An 11,688-nucleotide genomic window follows, 5' to 3' on the forward strand; every position below is an offset into this window, starting at 1 on the left:
ATTGATGGGTATCTGGGCTCTTTCCATATTTGGGCTATTGTGGCTATTGCAGAAATTAAAATGGGAATTTCAAAAATATTTACTCATTGATTTAAACATTGCAATAGCCCTCCTAATATATTTTTATGAGAAATAACTCTATTTTCCCAGATTTTAAAAAAAATATTTAGTGAGAAGACTGACATTATTTTACATTTTTATGGATTTCTTTACGATCTGACTTTAGAAAGACAGCTAGATTCTCTATGTGCTTCTGCATTCAGTCTGCTGGGATATCTCACTTCATGTAACTTCTGCAAAACTCCACTGTCCACTTGTGAGAGAACAGGAATGCAAAGGGCAGATAACATCTTAGTATTATTACTGAAATAGTCTTGACCTCATGCACCCCTGAAAGGGCCTTGGGGAGCCCTGGGGTCTCGGGCTACTCTCAGAGAAGCACCACTATCTATAGGGCAAATGAGCAAAAGGCCCTGTCTTCCTGAGAGTCACTTCTGCAGGGAGTTCATTCCACCTGAAACATTCCTACTGACTTCTCAACTGCTTTTTCTTCCTTTTTCCTTTTTTTCTCCATTCTTGTTCTTTTCCTGGCAACCGCATGTCTTCTCAGTTGACTTTTTCTTCCTCCATGCCCTGGATGCAGCCTGTCAGGGCGATGAACCTCAAGACAGAATCCTACAAGCACTAAAGAGGGGCTGTTTTAATCTTAGATGCCTCAATCTAAAGACCAAGAAGTATAAGCTGTTAATTCCTATTATTCCATTTCTAGGGAAAAGAGCTTCTGAAATATCCTCACTCAAATTCACCCAGACTAAGAAACCTAGTATTGAGCAGTGGTACTCCCATTTAGGTTTCACTAAGATAAAGAGGAGTTCTTAATAGCAGTATACATCACACCTCAAGGGAACCTTGGCTCCCAGCTGCCAACCCTCCCCCCGGCCTCCTGTCAGCATCAATGAAGAGGACGCCCCATCCACTGCCACCAGGGATCCTCACTGCTGCTTCCAGGCCACTCTCCCTTTCTCTGCCCCAAAGCCCCAGCTCAGAACCTCATGTTATCAGACTACACTATCCATTGGCCTGTCTTGTTGCAAAGACCTGGGTCACTCCCTTCCCTCCTTGGAGATTTTGGCTCCTCAGTACCATTCTAACACCACCCCTTCATTCTGTTTCTTCCTTTCAGGACCCTGCTCTCAAAATTACTGGACAATTCTCCCATGAGCTTGTCCTCCATGTACCTGTCACTCATTCCTGTGGTCATCTGCTAGACATTATCACTACCAATAACTTCAAACTCTCCATAATCTGACCTTCAAGCACCAGAGTCTCCATCTTCCCAGCTCAACAATGCCCTATTTCCAATAGTCTTTTGACCCCCCCCCCCCCCCAGGGACCTACACTTAAAATCCAAACTCATTCTTTATGGCCTTCAATGTCCTACATGATTAGGCCCCTGCTACCTCTCTGGCATTGTCTCCTAGCTCCCTATTATTCACTATGCTCCAGCCCCACTGACCTTTCGGCAGTTCCTCAAACATGCCAAGTCCATTCCTACCTCTGGGCCTTTGCACTAGCTCTCGCTTATGCCTGGATAGTCCTACCCCTGGATATTCTCAGTCCTTTTTTCTCACTTCCTTCAAATCTTTGCTCATAAGTACCTTCTCAATGAGGACCCCCATAACCTATTTAAAATCTCAACCCACCCATCCATCCACTCACCCACAGGACATTCCTCCTTCCCTACTTTATCTTTTCCATGGCACCCACCACTTTCTAGCATATGGTATACCTTACTATTATTTTGTAGATAGGTGGTGGTTTCTGGCTGAGGGCAGAGATTTTTATCTGTTTTGTTCAGTGCTATATCCTTAGTACCTAGAACAGTGCCTGGCACATAGGGACCACTCAATATTTTCTGTATGAATGAAGGGAATCGGATTGTGCAGATTCTGAAACAATAAAAAATAAGAGCTTATTAAGTCATCTTACACATACAATTGTAAATAACAAAGTACCTGCTCTCCCTGTCTCTCTTTCCCCGACTGTCCCCTTCAGCATCTCTCCACACAATCCTCAGCCATCTGCCTCCCCCTACAATGCAGGACGGAAAGACGATCTGTTTTACTGCTCTAGGTACACGCCCAGTTTTCAACCTACCCGTGCACAACACTGTGCTCAACTAGCTTTTGATCTTTCTAGGAAGACGAGGATGCTTCTTAACTATGTGCTCTCCCCTGACACCTCCAGGTTAGTCTCCTATAGTGCCCCCAATGGGCTGCGTCCCTTCCAGGGTCAGTGCAAGGGTGCAGGAAGCCGAAAGCCAGCTGTGGCCCAGGCTCCGAGCAGCATACCGATGGCAGGCGGCTCCCACCTCTGCAGTGCCCTGCAAGATGGATGGCAGGGATGGTATGTGCCATCACCATGGAAACCCCCTCCCGCTCCTCAGGCACCAGAGGAAGGCAGCGCCTGCAGTCTGTTCCACTGTGTGCTCAGAGAAGTGGCTCCTCAATCCGGCCCCTTCTTACAGGAAAAGAGGCCTCTTCATAAGCAGTGTAGTCACAGATCCTCCTGGGAAACTGTGCATTCAGAAATACAGGCAGCCACTTTGCTGTCCGACTTCCTGCTGTAATTCAATCCCACAAAGTGTCTGTCCCAGGCAGGGCTGTGGACTTGAAGTCTGCAAAGATAAACCACCCCTTAGTAAGCGCTCACTCTAACTGGAGCAGAAGAACGGAAGATGGGCCACTGATTCCCCTGCTGCTTGAGCCCATGTGGCTAAGGTCTCCAAAAGTCACCACGTACAGCATGTCCTAAAGTTAGCTCTGCGCTTGCTGAGAGAGGCAGAACCAGCCACCAGGAGAGGAAAGGGGCCTAGGAGAGGAGATGGTCAGCTTTTGGTGTCTGCAGGGAAGAGCCACGGCCACCGTGAAAGAAAGGGGTTCCTCCCCATCCTGTGGCCAAGACTGGCTCCAAATGAACCACACCTGAGGACTAGGACCTGCAAGAAGGGGAGAATGGTATTTTGTCCCCCAGATGCACGCCTGTTGAGCTGCAGAAATTGTGGGCCCGCCTGGTGCTACCCACGGAGCCAAGCAGAGTGAGACGGGGCTCTTAGGGGAGCATTCTGGGAGCCTAAGAATATGGTTCCTTTTCGGTCTTCTTACCAAACAACGGAGAGAAAGGGAGGATCATTGGCATGTGGGGACTTGAACTTAAATATTGGTGGCTGCTCCTGGTCCAGAGATTTCTCACCTGCTAGAGTAGCCCAGGACTGTAGGGCCTGAAGATCCTCGGATATGGCGTGCCCAGGAAACCTTCACCCCATCCTGTTCTCCTTGGCCCTCAAAGGGTATGAAAAGGACCCCAGTGGCTATTGAGGGAGGGGGTCCTGGACAATGCAGTAGGAAGCCCCACCCAGGAAAGGCATGGAAGAGGCATGGCTACCATTCTCAGAGGGGTGGGAATCTCCAGCCATATGGAAACACGCGGTCACACATGCCCCTACACAGAGTGGAGGCCAGCAGCCCCTCACAGAGCCCGACACCCAGACCGAAACCAGGACACTGCCCATAACCAACATGTGGCCTGTCACATGAGTACAATCTCTTCTCCTTCCAGCTGTCCTCCCTGGCGTTGGCTGCAGGAGGCCCACAAGAGCCCAACATCTTCAGGGGAGAGGGGAGGTGTGTTTAACACCCATGCTCCAGCCCCAGCTCCAGCCTGTGGGGGTGGGGGGGTGCCGGGGAGAAGAGTTTGCAGTGAGTTTGAGACTGAAGTTTTAAAATGAATAAGACTGAGGCTTACCTTCTAAGTCAAAAATTTATTTTAACCAAAAGGAACCAGAAAGCTATGGAATCTAGTAGGATGCTGTGAAGCAACCCCCACCACCCAGCACGGAGGAGAAGCCACCAAAACACCATCATCGGTAGCAGTTACTGAAGAAGGAAAACCAGTCCCCATTTCCACCCTGTTGACTTGACCCTCTCTGCACACGGGCAGGCAGTACTAGAACTCAAAAGGGCCGGGAGCTGCCTCGCAGGGCAGGCGGGAAGCTGGCCCCCTGGGCTTGTGCTCTACCCCCACCTCTCTCTCCGGGATAAAGGCAAAGTCCCTGGCCCTGACTTGGCACGATGCTAACAGTGGGCATGGTACAGTCACTGGGCCTCTAGAACCTGGGTCCCCAGGAACGGATGACACATTCCTTCATTTCAGTAAATACCTGAGCACCTACCGTGCGCCAGGCACAGGAATACAAGGGCACACGGCAGACCTGAGCTGGCCCCCAGTGTAGCTAGCAGAAGAGCAGCCAGACCAAGGGGCAGACACAGCTTAGCATGTGAAGTGCTAGGAGAAGTTTCAGTGTCTGGAGCAGAGCAAATAGGAGGGAATGTAGCCCCCTCTTTGAGGTATCAGGAAAGGCTTCTGGTCAGAGAAGTAGCTCAATGGAGAGCAAAAGGATGGATAGGTGTGAGCCAGCAAATCAGAAGAGCTTTCCAGGACAGGAATCACACTTCATCCCCCTAGGAGCCACCGGGCGGTGTTGGGAGTCACGTGGGCCTTCTCCTGAGGGCAGTGGGGCATCATTTAAACATGAAATGAGAGGGGCAACTGGGTGGCTCAGTCGTTAAGCGTCTGCCTTCAGCTCAGGTCATGATCTCAGGGTCCTGGGATCGAGTCCCGCATCGGGCTCCCTGCTCCGCGGGAAGCCTGCTTCTCCATCTCCCACTCCCCCTGCTTGAGTTCCCTCTCTCGCTATGTCTCTGTCAAATAAATAAGTAAAATCTTAAAAAAAAAAAAAAAATGAAATGAGGAATGGTTGCTTAATGGGTCAGGCTTTTTTTGGGGGGAAGGTGAAAATGTTCTGAAAGTAGGTAGTGGTCATGTTCATACAACACTGTGAATGTCTTAAAAGCCACTGAATTGTACACTTCAAAATGGTTGAAATTTTTAAATGGTAAATTCTGTGTTATGTGAATTTTATCTCGAAACAAAAGGTAAATGACACCTGGAGGGAACTTTCAATGCCAACCAAGATGGCGGAACAACCAATTTACCTTCCTGCCCAAAACAACTGAAAAACAACACATGAAACATGGTTTCCCAGAGAATAGCCAACAGGCAACAAAGGATAGTGGTCCCCGAGGAATGGGGAATAAATGAGGTGAGCACCCTATGATGGCCCTGCTTACTGGTCTGAGAGTTTCCAGCCAGAGTGGGGAAGAAAGAAGACTGAGCCAACTCCTTGAGCTGAAGAGACAGAGTCAGGGAAGATCACAGAGCTAGTCAGCCGGCCAGAGGACTGGAGAGGAGAGCGTCGCATGGAGGTGATTCTGGGAATCTGCAGTCCCCTCTAGGGCTTCATCGCTTGCAGGCGAGGAAACAGCCTGAGAGTGAGAGGGAACACCGGAGCTCACATAGGACTGGGAAGCCTGTCTGCTCCCAACAGCCAGGCTGGAAAACCTCCTAATCCAGCAACAGTGGATGGAGTTTTAAGAGTCTTACTTCATTCCTCAAAAAAGTTAAAATAGAACCACCATATGATCAAGCAATCCCACTTCTGGGTATAAATTCGAAGAATGTGGACACGGCACCTGGGTGGCTCAGTCGTTAAGCGTCTGCCTTCGGCTCAGGTCATGATCCCAGGGTCCTGGGATCGAGCCCCGCATCGGGCTCCCCGCTCAGCAGGAAGCCTGCTTCTCCCTCTCCCACTTCCCCTGCTTGTGTTCCCTCTCTCGCTGTGTCTCTCTCTGTCAAAGAAATAAATAAAAAATCTTTAAAAAAATAAAATAACTCTTTTAAAAAAGAGAGAGCACAAGCTGGGGGATGGGTTGAGGAGGGGCAGGGGGAGAGAGAATCTTAAGCAGGCTCAGCACAGAGCCCAACACCCATCTCACCACCCTGATATCACAACTTGAGCCAAAATCAAGAGTCAGACGCTTAACCAACCGAGCCACCCAGGTGCCCCCAGACTTCCAATTATAAGATGAGTAAGTTCTGAGGATATAATGTGTAGCATGGTGATTATAGTTAACAATATTGCATTATATAATTGTAAGTTGCTAAGAATAGATCTAAAATGTTCTCACCACAAAAAAATGGTAATTACATGATATAATGAAAGTGTTAGCTAAACATATACGTGTATCAAATCAGCACCTTATACAATGTTGTATGTCAATTGTATCTCAAAGCTAGGAGCAACCACAACAAAAGCCTGGCTGTTGGGGTTAGACAAACATGAGTTAGATTCCAGACTCCAACCACCTACCAGCTGTGTCACTTAAATTTTGGGAGCCTCAGTTTCCTCATCTGTAATGTAGGAATTCATTTGACTGTTATAAAGATAAATGGAAGAATATGTTTTTCTTTAAATAAAGTATTACCTCAGTAGAAGGGGGGAAATTAGCCCTTGTGTTGCCTAACAAACTTAAAAGCAAGACTCAAATGAATCAAATTGTTTCCAAGCCACTTAATTACATCCCAGAACAAAGTTTAAGAATGTTTACAGAAGGGGCACCTGGGTGGCTCAGTCAGTTGGGGGTCTGCCTTCGGCTCAGGTCATGGTCCCAGGGTCCTGGGATAGAGCCCCACGTCAGGGTCCCTGCTCAGTGGGGAGTCTGCTTCTCCCTTTCCCTCTGCCTCCTCCCCCCTGCTTGTGCTCTCTCACGCTGTCAAAAAAAAAAAAAAAAAAAAAAAAAATGTTTACAGAAATATAAAAACACCCAGCACAAAAAAAAGGTGAAATTCATGTCTGGCATCCAATGAAAATTGCCAGGCATAGTATGCAGTAGGAAAATACAACCTGTAATGAAGAGGGTGAAAAGCCAAAGCAATTGAAACTGACCCAGACCTGACAACAGATGTTAGAATTAGCAGACGAGGACATTTAAACAGAGATAACTGTATTCCACATGTTCAAAGTTAGGCAGAAACGGAATATTAAAAAAAAAAAAAAAAAAAGCAAAAAACAAAATCAAGCTCCTAGAGTTGAGAACTACATCTGAAATGACACATCGCATTTGATGAATGGAACACTCACCCTGGCTGCGCCTGGAGAATGGCCCTGGGGAAATCATATGAAAGCAGGTAGAAGGAGCTGTTAGAACATCCCAGGGGAGAAATAGTGGCCTGAAGAGGAATACCAGTAACAATGGGAAGAATGGAGCCCTTCTGAAATATGCAAGCAGTGGAAGTGGCAGGACGGGGTGACTGCTCAGGTGAAGAACCAAAGAGGACCAGGTGGCAGGATGAAGGAAGCAAGCACTCCCTCCGCCTCAGAGCTCCCTCTGCTCCCTCAGGTGCAATCATCAATGGGCAGAAGAATCAGAGCAAATGCAATTCCGGAGGCAACAGGGATGCGTTCCTCCTGCAGGGGCCACACCAGGGGCAGGAATAGTGCCTCAGGAACTACGAGGTAGGGAGAGGGAGCCTGGAACAGGGGACAACCAAGCACCAGGCGGGACTCAGATCAGTGCAAGGCCTCACAGGCCAAGAGGAGTTCACCTGTTTGTTACCCAAGGCACAGTAAAAATCTACTGGAAGTCTTCAAGCAAAGAATAATTAGAGTTGCATTTTAAATGTCACTCTGGGGGCGCCTGGGTGGCTCTGTCGGTTAAGCATCTGCCTTCAGCTCAAGTCATGATCTCAGGGTCCTGGGATCAAACCCCGCTTCAGGCTCCCTGCTCATCGGGGAGCCTGCTTCTCCCTCTGCCCCTCCCCCCACCATTTGTGCTCTCTCTCAAATACAATCTTTAAAAAATAAGTAAATAAAATGTCACTCTGGGGCACCTGAGTGGCTCAGTCAGTCAAGTATCCAACTCTTGGTTTCAGCTCAGATCATGATCTCAGGGTTGTGGGATGGAGCCCTGCGTCAGGCTCTGTGGAGTCTGCTTGAGATTCTCTCTCCTGCTCCTCCCCCCACTGTGTGTGTTTTCTCTCTAGTAAACAAATCTGAAAAAAATAAAATAAAATGTCACTCTGGCAATGGTGGAGAATGGGTTGGAAGGGGCATGAGCAGAAGCAAAACAGCCAGTTAGAGGGCTTTGGTCATCACAAGAAATTACAGTTTGCATTTGAGGGGTGGAAAAGCAATGAACTGGGAATATATACTAGAATCATCAGGCTTGTGATGGGGATGGATATGGGAAGACATGGAGGTGACAAGAATAGCCCCAGGTTTGTGGCAGGAGTAAACACCATTTATTAAAGTAGAGAAGGCTAGCAAGGGGCAGAGTGGAGAGGGGAAAAACTGGAGCTCCAATTTAAACAGAGAAGACTTGAGATCTAGTAAGCAACTACAGAGAGTTCAGGGGAGAGATCTGGGTTAGAGACACCAATGTAGCACAGAGGTGGGATTTCAAACCGCAGGAGTGCGCAAGATCACACGGGGACTTTGTCAGAAAAGAGACCAAGACTGAGCCCTTACAATCGGAAAGAGGTGGAGACAAAAGAAGGAGTTTTAGGTATAAGAGGGAGACTGCAGAGGCTGGAGGCCCTCCCCAAAACACACATGGGAGAGTGGGAGGGGGAGATAACCAAAGAGGGGACATGCGCCAGGAAGGACAGCACTGTTGCAAGATGTTGTAGAATAAATGGCAGCAAGAAGAGGACATTCCTGACTGTTGGCTCCTGTAGACTCTACTAGGGGGACATTCAGCACCTGAGAGGCAGGGGTGGTAGCAGAAAGATTCAAGTTTAGGGGCACCTGAGTGGCTTAGTCGTTAAGCGTCTGCCTTTGGCTCAGGTCATGATCCCAGGGTGTTGGGATCGAGCCCCACATCGGGCTCCCTGCTCGGCGGGAAGCCTGCTTCTCCCTCTCCCACTCCCCCTGCTTGTGTTCCTGCTCTCACTATCTCTCTGTCAAATAAATAAAAAATCTTTAAAAAAAAGAAAGATTCAAGTTTAAAGAGTGGAGAGGTAGGAATACAGTGGCCTCAAAGTGGGAGAATGAATATTAGTGTAAAACTGCCAGGCAATGTTGTGTGCCCAGGTCAACACACACAAAGTTGGTTGATCCTGAATCTGTACAGATGCCGACTGGCCCCACTGGGCGATCTGCCCCAGGAATGACCTTCAGCTCCCTAAAGACACTAACACCAAAGCACCAACTCCCACCCCAGCCTCCTTTCGAGCCGTTTCAGAATCAGCGGCACCAGCCCCAACCCAAGTCACAAACTGGGTGTTCAGGCCTCTCAGAACCTTAGGGGCTCAAGGTAAGGCTCAAACCTGATGCCCCCAACCCCACAATAAAACCCGTGGGCAAGAACATAGGGATTCATTTGACTCTTATAAAGACAAATGGACTATATGTTTTTCTTTAAAAAAAAGTATTACTGGGTGCCTGGGTGGCTCAGTTGGTGAAGCATCTGCCTTCAGCTCAGGTCATGATCTCGGGGTCCTGGGATGGAGCCCCGCATCGGGCTCCCTGCTCAGCAGGGAGTCTGCTTCTCCCTCTGCTCTCTCTCTTCCCTCTCATAAATAAAATCTTAAAAAAAAAAAAAAAAAAAAAAGGTATTACCTCAGACAATCTCTCCAGCCTCCAGAGGAAGGAGCATTTTCTCTTTCTTTAAATGGTATAATCCTATTAATATATAAATTTTTATAAGTTTAAACTAAGCTAGTCTCCCATATGCACACACAAGATAACTTCGGTAAGGCATGAATGGATGGTTTTATGGATATTTTTATGCTCACAAATAACCTAACCATAATTGTAACTAAAAGGCTTATCACAAGTCAAGCCGGTTTTAAGTGTTCATACAGTAGCTCATGTACTCCTCCTGACAACCTTTCAAGATAAACTCTATCACGGGTCTCATGAATGAAAAAACAGAAGTTCAGGAGGTTAAATGTCATGCCCAAGGTCACAGAGTAACTAAGTTGATGAGCCATGATCTCATTTTTTTTACTTCTTGTTACTCTGCTCTTCTATCTCATAATATATGTATTTAAATAAAAGTGATCCTAAATCCTGTTCTGTAATTCAGCGTCATGATCAGACTATTATATTTAGCAATCAACAGCATGGGTGCAAAAAAAAAATCTACATTAAAACCCTTTGTTGGAGGGGCGCCTGGGTGGCTCAAATGGTTAAGCGTCTGCCTTCGGCTCAGGTCATGATCCCAGGGTCCTGGGATCGAGTCCCACATCGGGCTCCCGGCTCAGCGGGGAGCCTGCTTCTCGACCCTCTCCCCTCTCATGCTGTTTCTCGCTCGCTCGCTCTCTAAAAAAAAAAATAAAATCTTTAAAAAAAAAACCCTTTGCTGGAATGCTTTACACTTTCCACAGAACTAAAATAACCTGTTACACAATTAGTCACAAATACAGTCCTCGAGTTTTTTGCCCATACACATGAGTATTGTCTAAAACATGTCTTCTTTGTACCAGCTAGGCCCTGCCACCACTGTGCTTGGCCAAGTTCACAAATCTGTTGTAACCTGTAGCTTCCCTGTCACTTCTCTGGCTCTCCTCTGCTGCTAAGCTTTGTTTCCTGGCAGTGATTAAAACCTTCTGCCACTGCCGGAACCACCACGGCCACCTTGGTTTTGTGGTTTGGCTAAGTATTGGCCTCCACCACCATAGGGGCCAGAGCTTCTGCCTCCAAAATTTCCTCCTTTCATGGGTCCAAAATTTGAGGATTGATTGTTGTAACTGCCAAAATCATTAGAGCTTCCGCCACCTCCAAAGTTGCTTCCATCATTACCAAATCCGTTATAGCCATCCCCACTGCCACGATATCCACCACCACCTCGACTGCCACCAAAGCCCCCTCGACCACTAAAGTTCCCTCCACGACCAAAGTCGTCATTCCCACCAAAACCACCTCCACGACCACCACCAAGTTTCCAGAACCACTTCGACCTCTTTGGCTAGATGAAGCTCTAGCCATCTCTTGCTTAGATAGGGCTTTCCTTACTTCACAGTTGTGGCCATTCACAGTATGGGATTTTTGAATGACAATCTTGTCTACAGAGTCATGGTCATCAAATGTTACAAAAGCAAAACCTCTCTTTTTGCCACTGCCTTGGTCAGTCATGATCTCAATCACTTCAATTTTCCCATACTGTTCAAAATAATCTCTTAGGTAATGTTCTTCAGTGTCTTCTTTAATGCCACCAACAAAAATCTTTTTCACAGTTAAGTGGGCGCCAGGTCTTTGAGAATCTTCTGTTGAGATAGCCCTCTTTGGTTCCACAACTCTTCCATCCACCTTGTGTGGCCTTGCGTTGATGGCTGCATCCACCTCCTCCACAGTGGCATAGGTGACAAACCCAAAGCCTCTGGAGCGCTTGGTGTTTGGATCTCTCATTACCACACAGTCCGTAAGCGTTTCCCATTGCTCAAAATGGCTCCTCAGGCTCTCATCAGTTGTTTCAAAGCTCAAACCTCCGATGAAGAGCTTCCGCAGCTGTTCAGGCTCTTTGGGAGACTCTGACCTAGACATGATGGCGGTGGGAGGGAAGACTTTAACGATGCTTACTCGGCAGCGTCCAGAGGCAGAAAGTATAACCCACTTTTGATAATGAAAAAGTTCCATGGTTATCGTTCCATGGCCACATATATAGATCCTTTTTTTTAAAAAAAATTTTTCAGAAAGAGAGCAAGCAAGCAAGTGGGGGGAGGGACAGCGGGAAAGGAGAATCTCTGCGCTGAGCATGGAGCCTGACTTGGGGCTTGATCTCACCCTGA

General features: G+C 47.5%; 1 pseudogene; it reads right to left on the minus strand.

The window, feature by feature from the left end:
• Positions 1 to 1,394: 1,394 nt before the first annotated feature.
• LOC135365417 (heterogeneous nuclear ribonucleoprotein A1-like) lies at positions 1,395 to 11,443 on the minus strand (annotated as a pseudogene).
• Positions 11,444 to 11,688: the final 245 nt, after the last annotated feature.

The sequence above is a fragment of the Mirounga angustirostris genome, unplaced genomic scaffold (assembly GCF_029215605.1).
Source record: "Mirounga angustirostris isolate CCGP_5_RB_7025 unplaced genomic scaffold, mMirAng1.0.hap1 SCAF_7, whole genome shotgun sequence".
Taxonomy (NCBI): Eukaryota; Metazoa; Chordata; class Mammalia; order Carnivora; family Phocidae; genus Mirounga; species Mirounga angustirostris.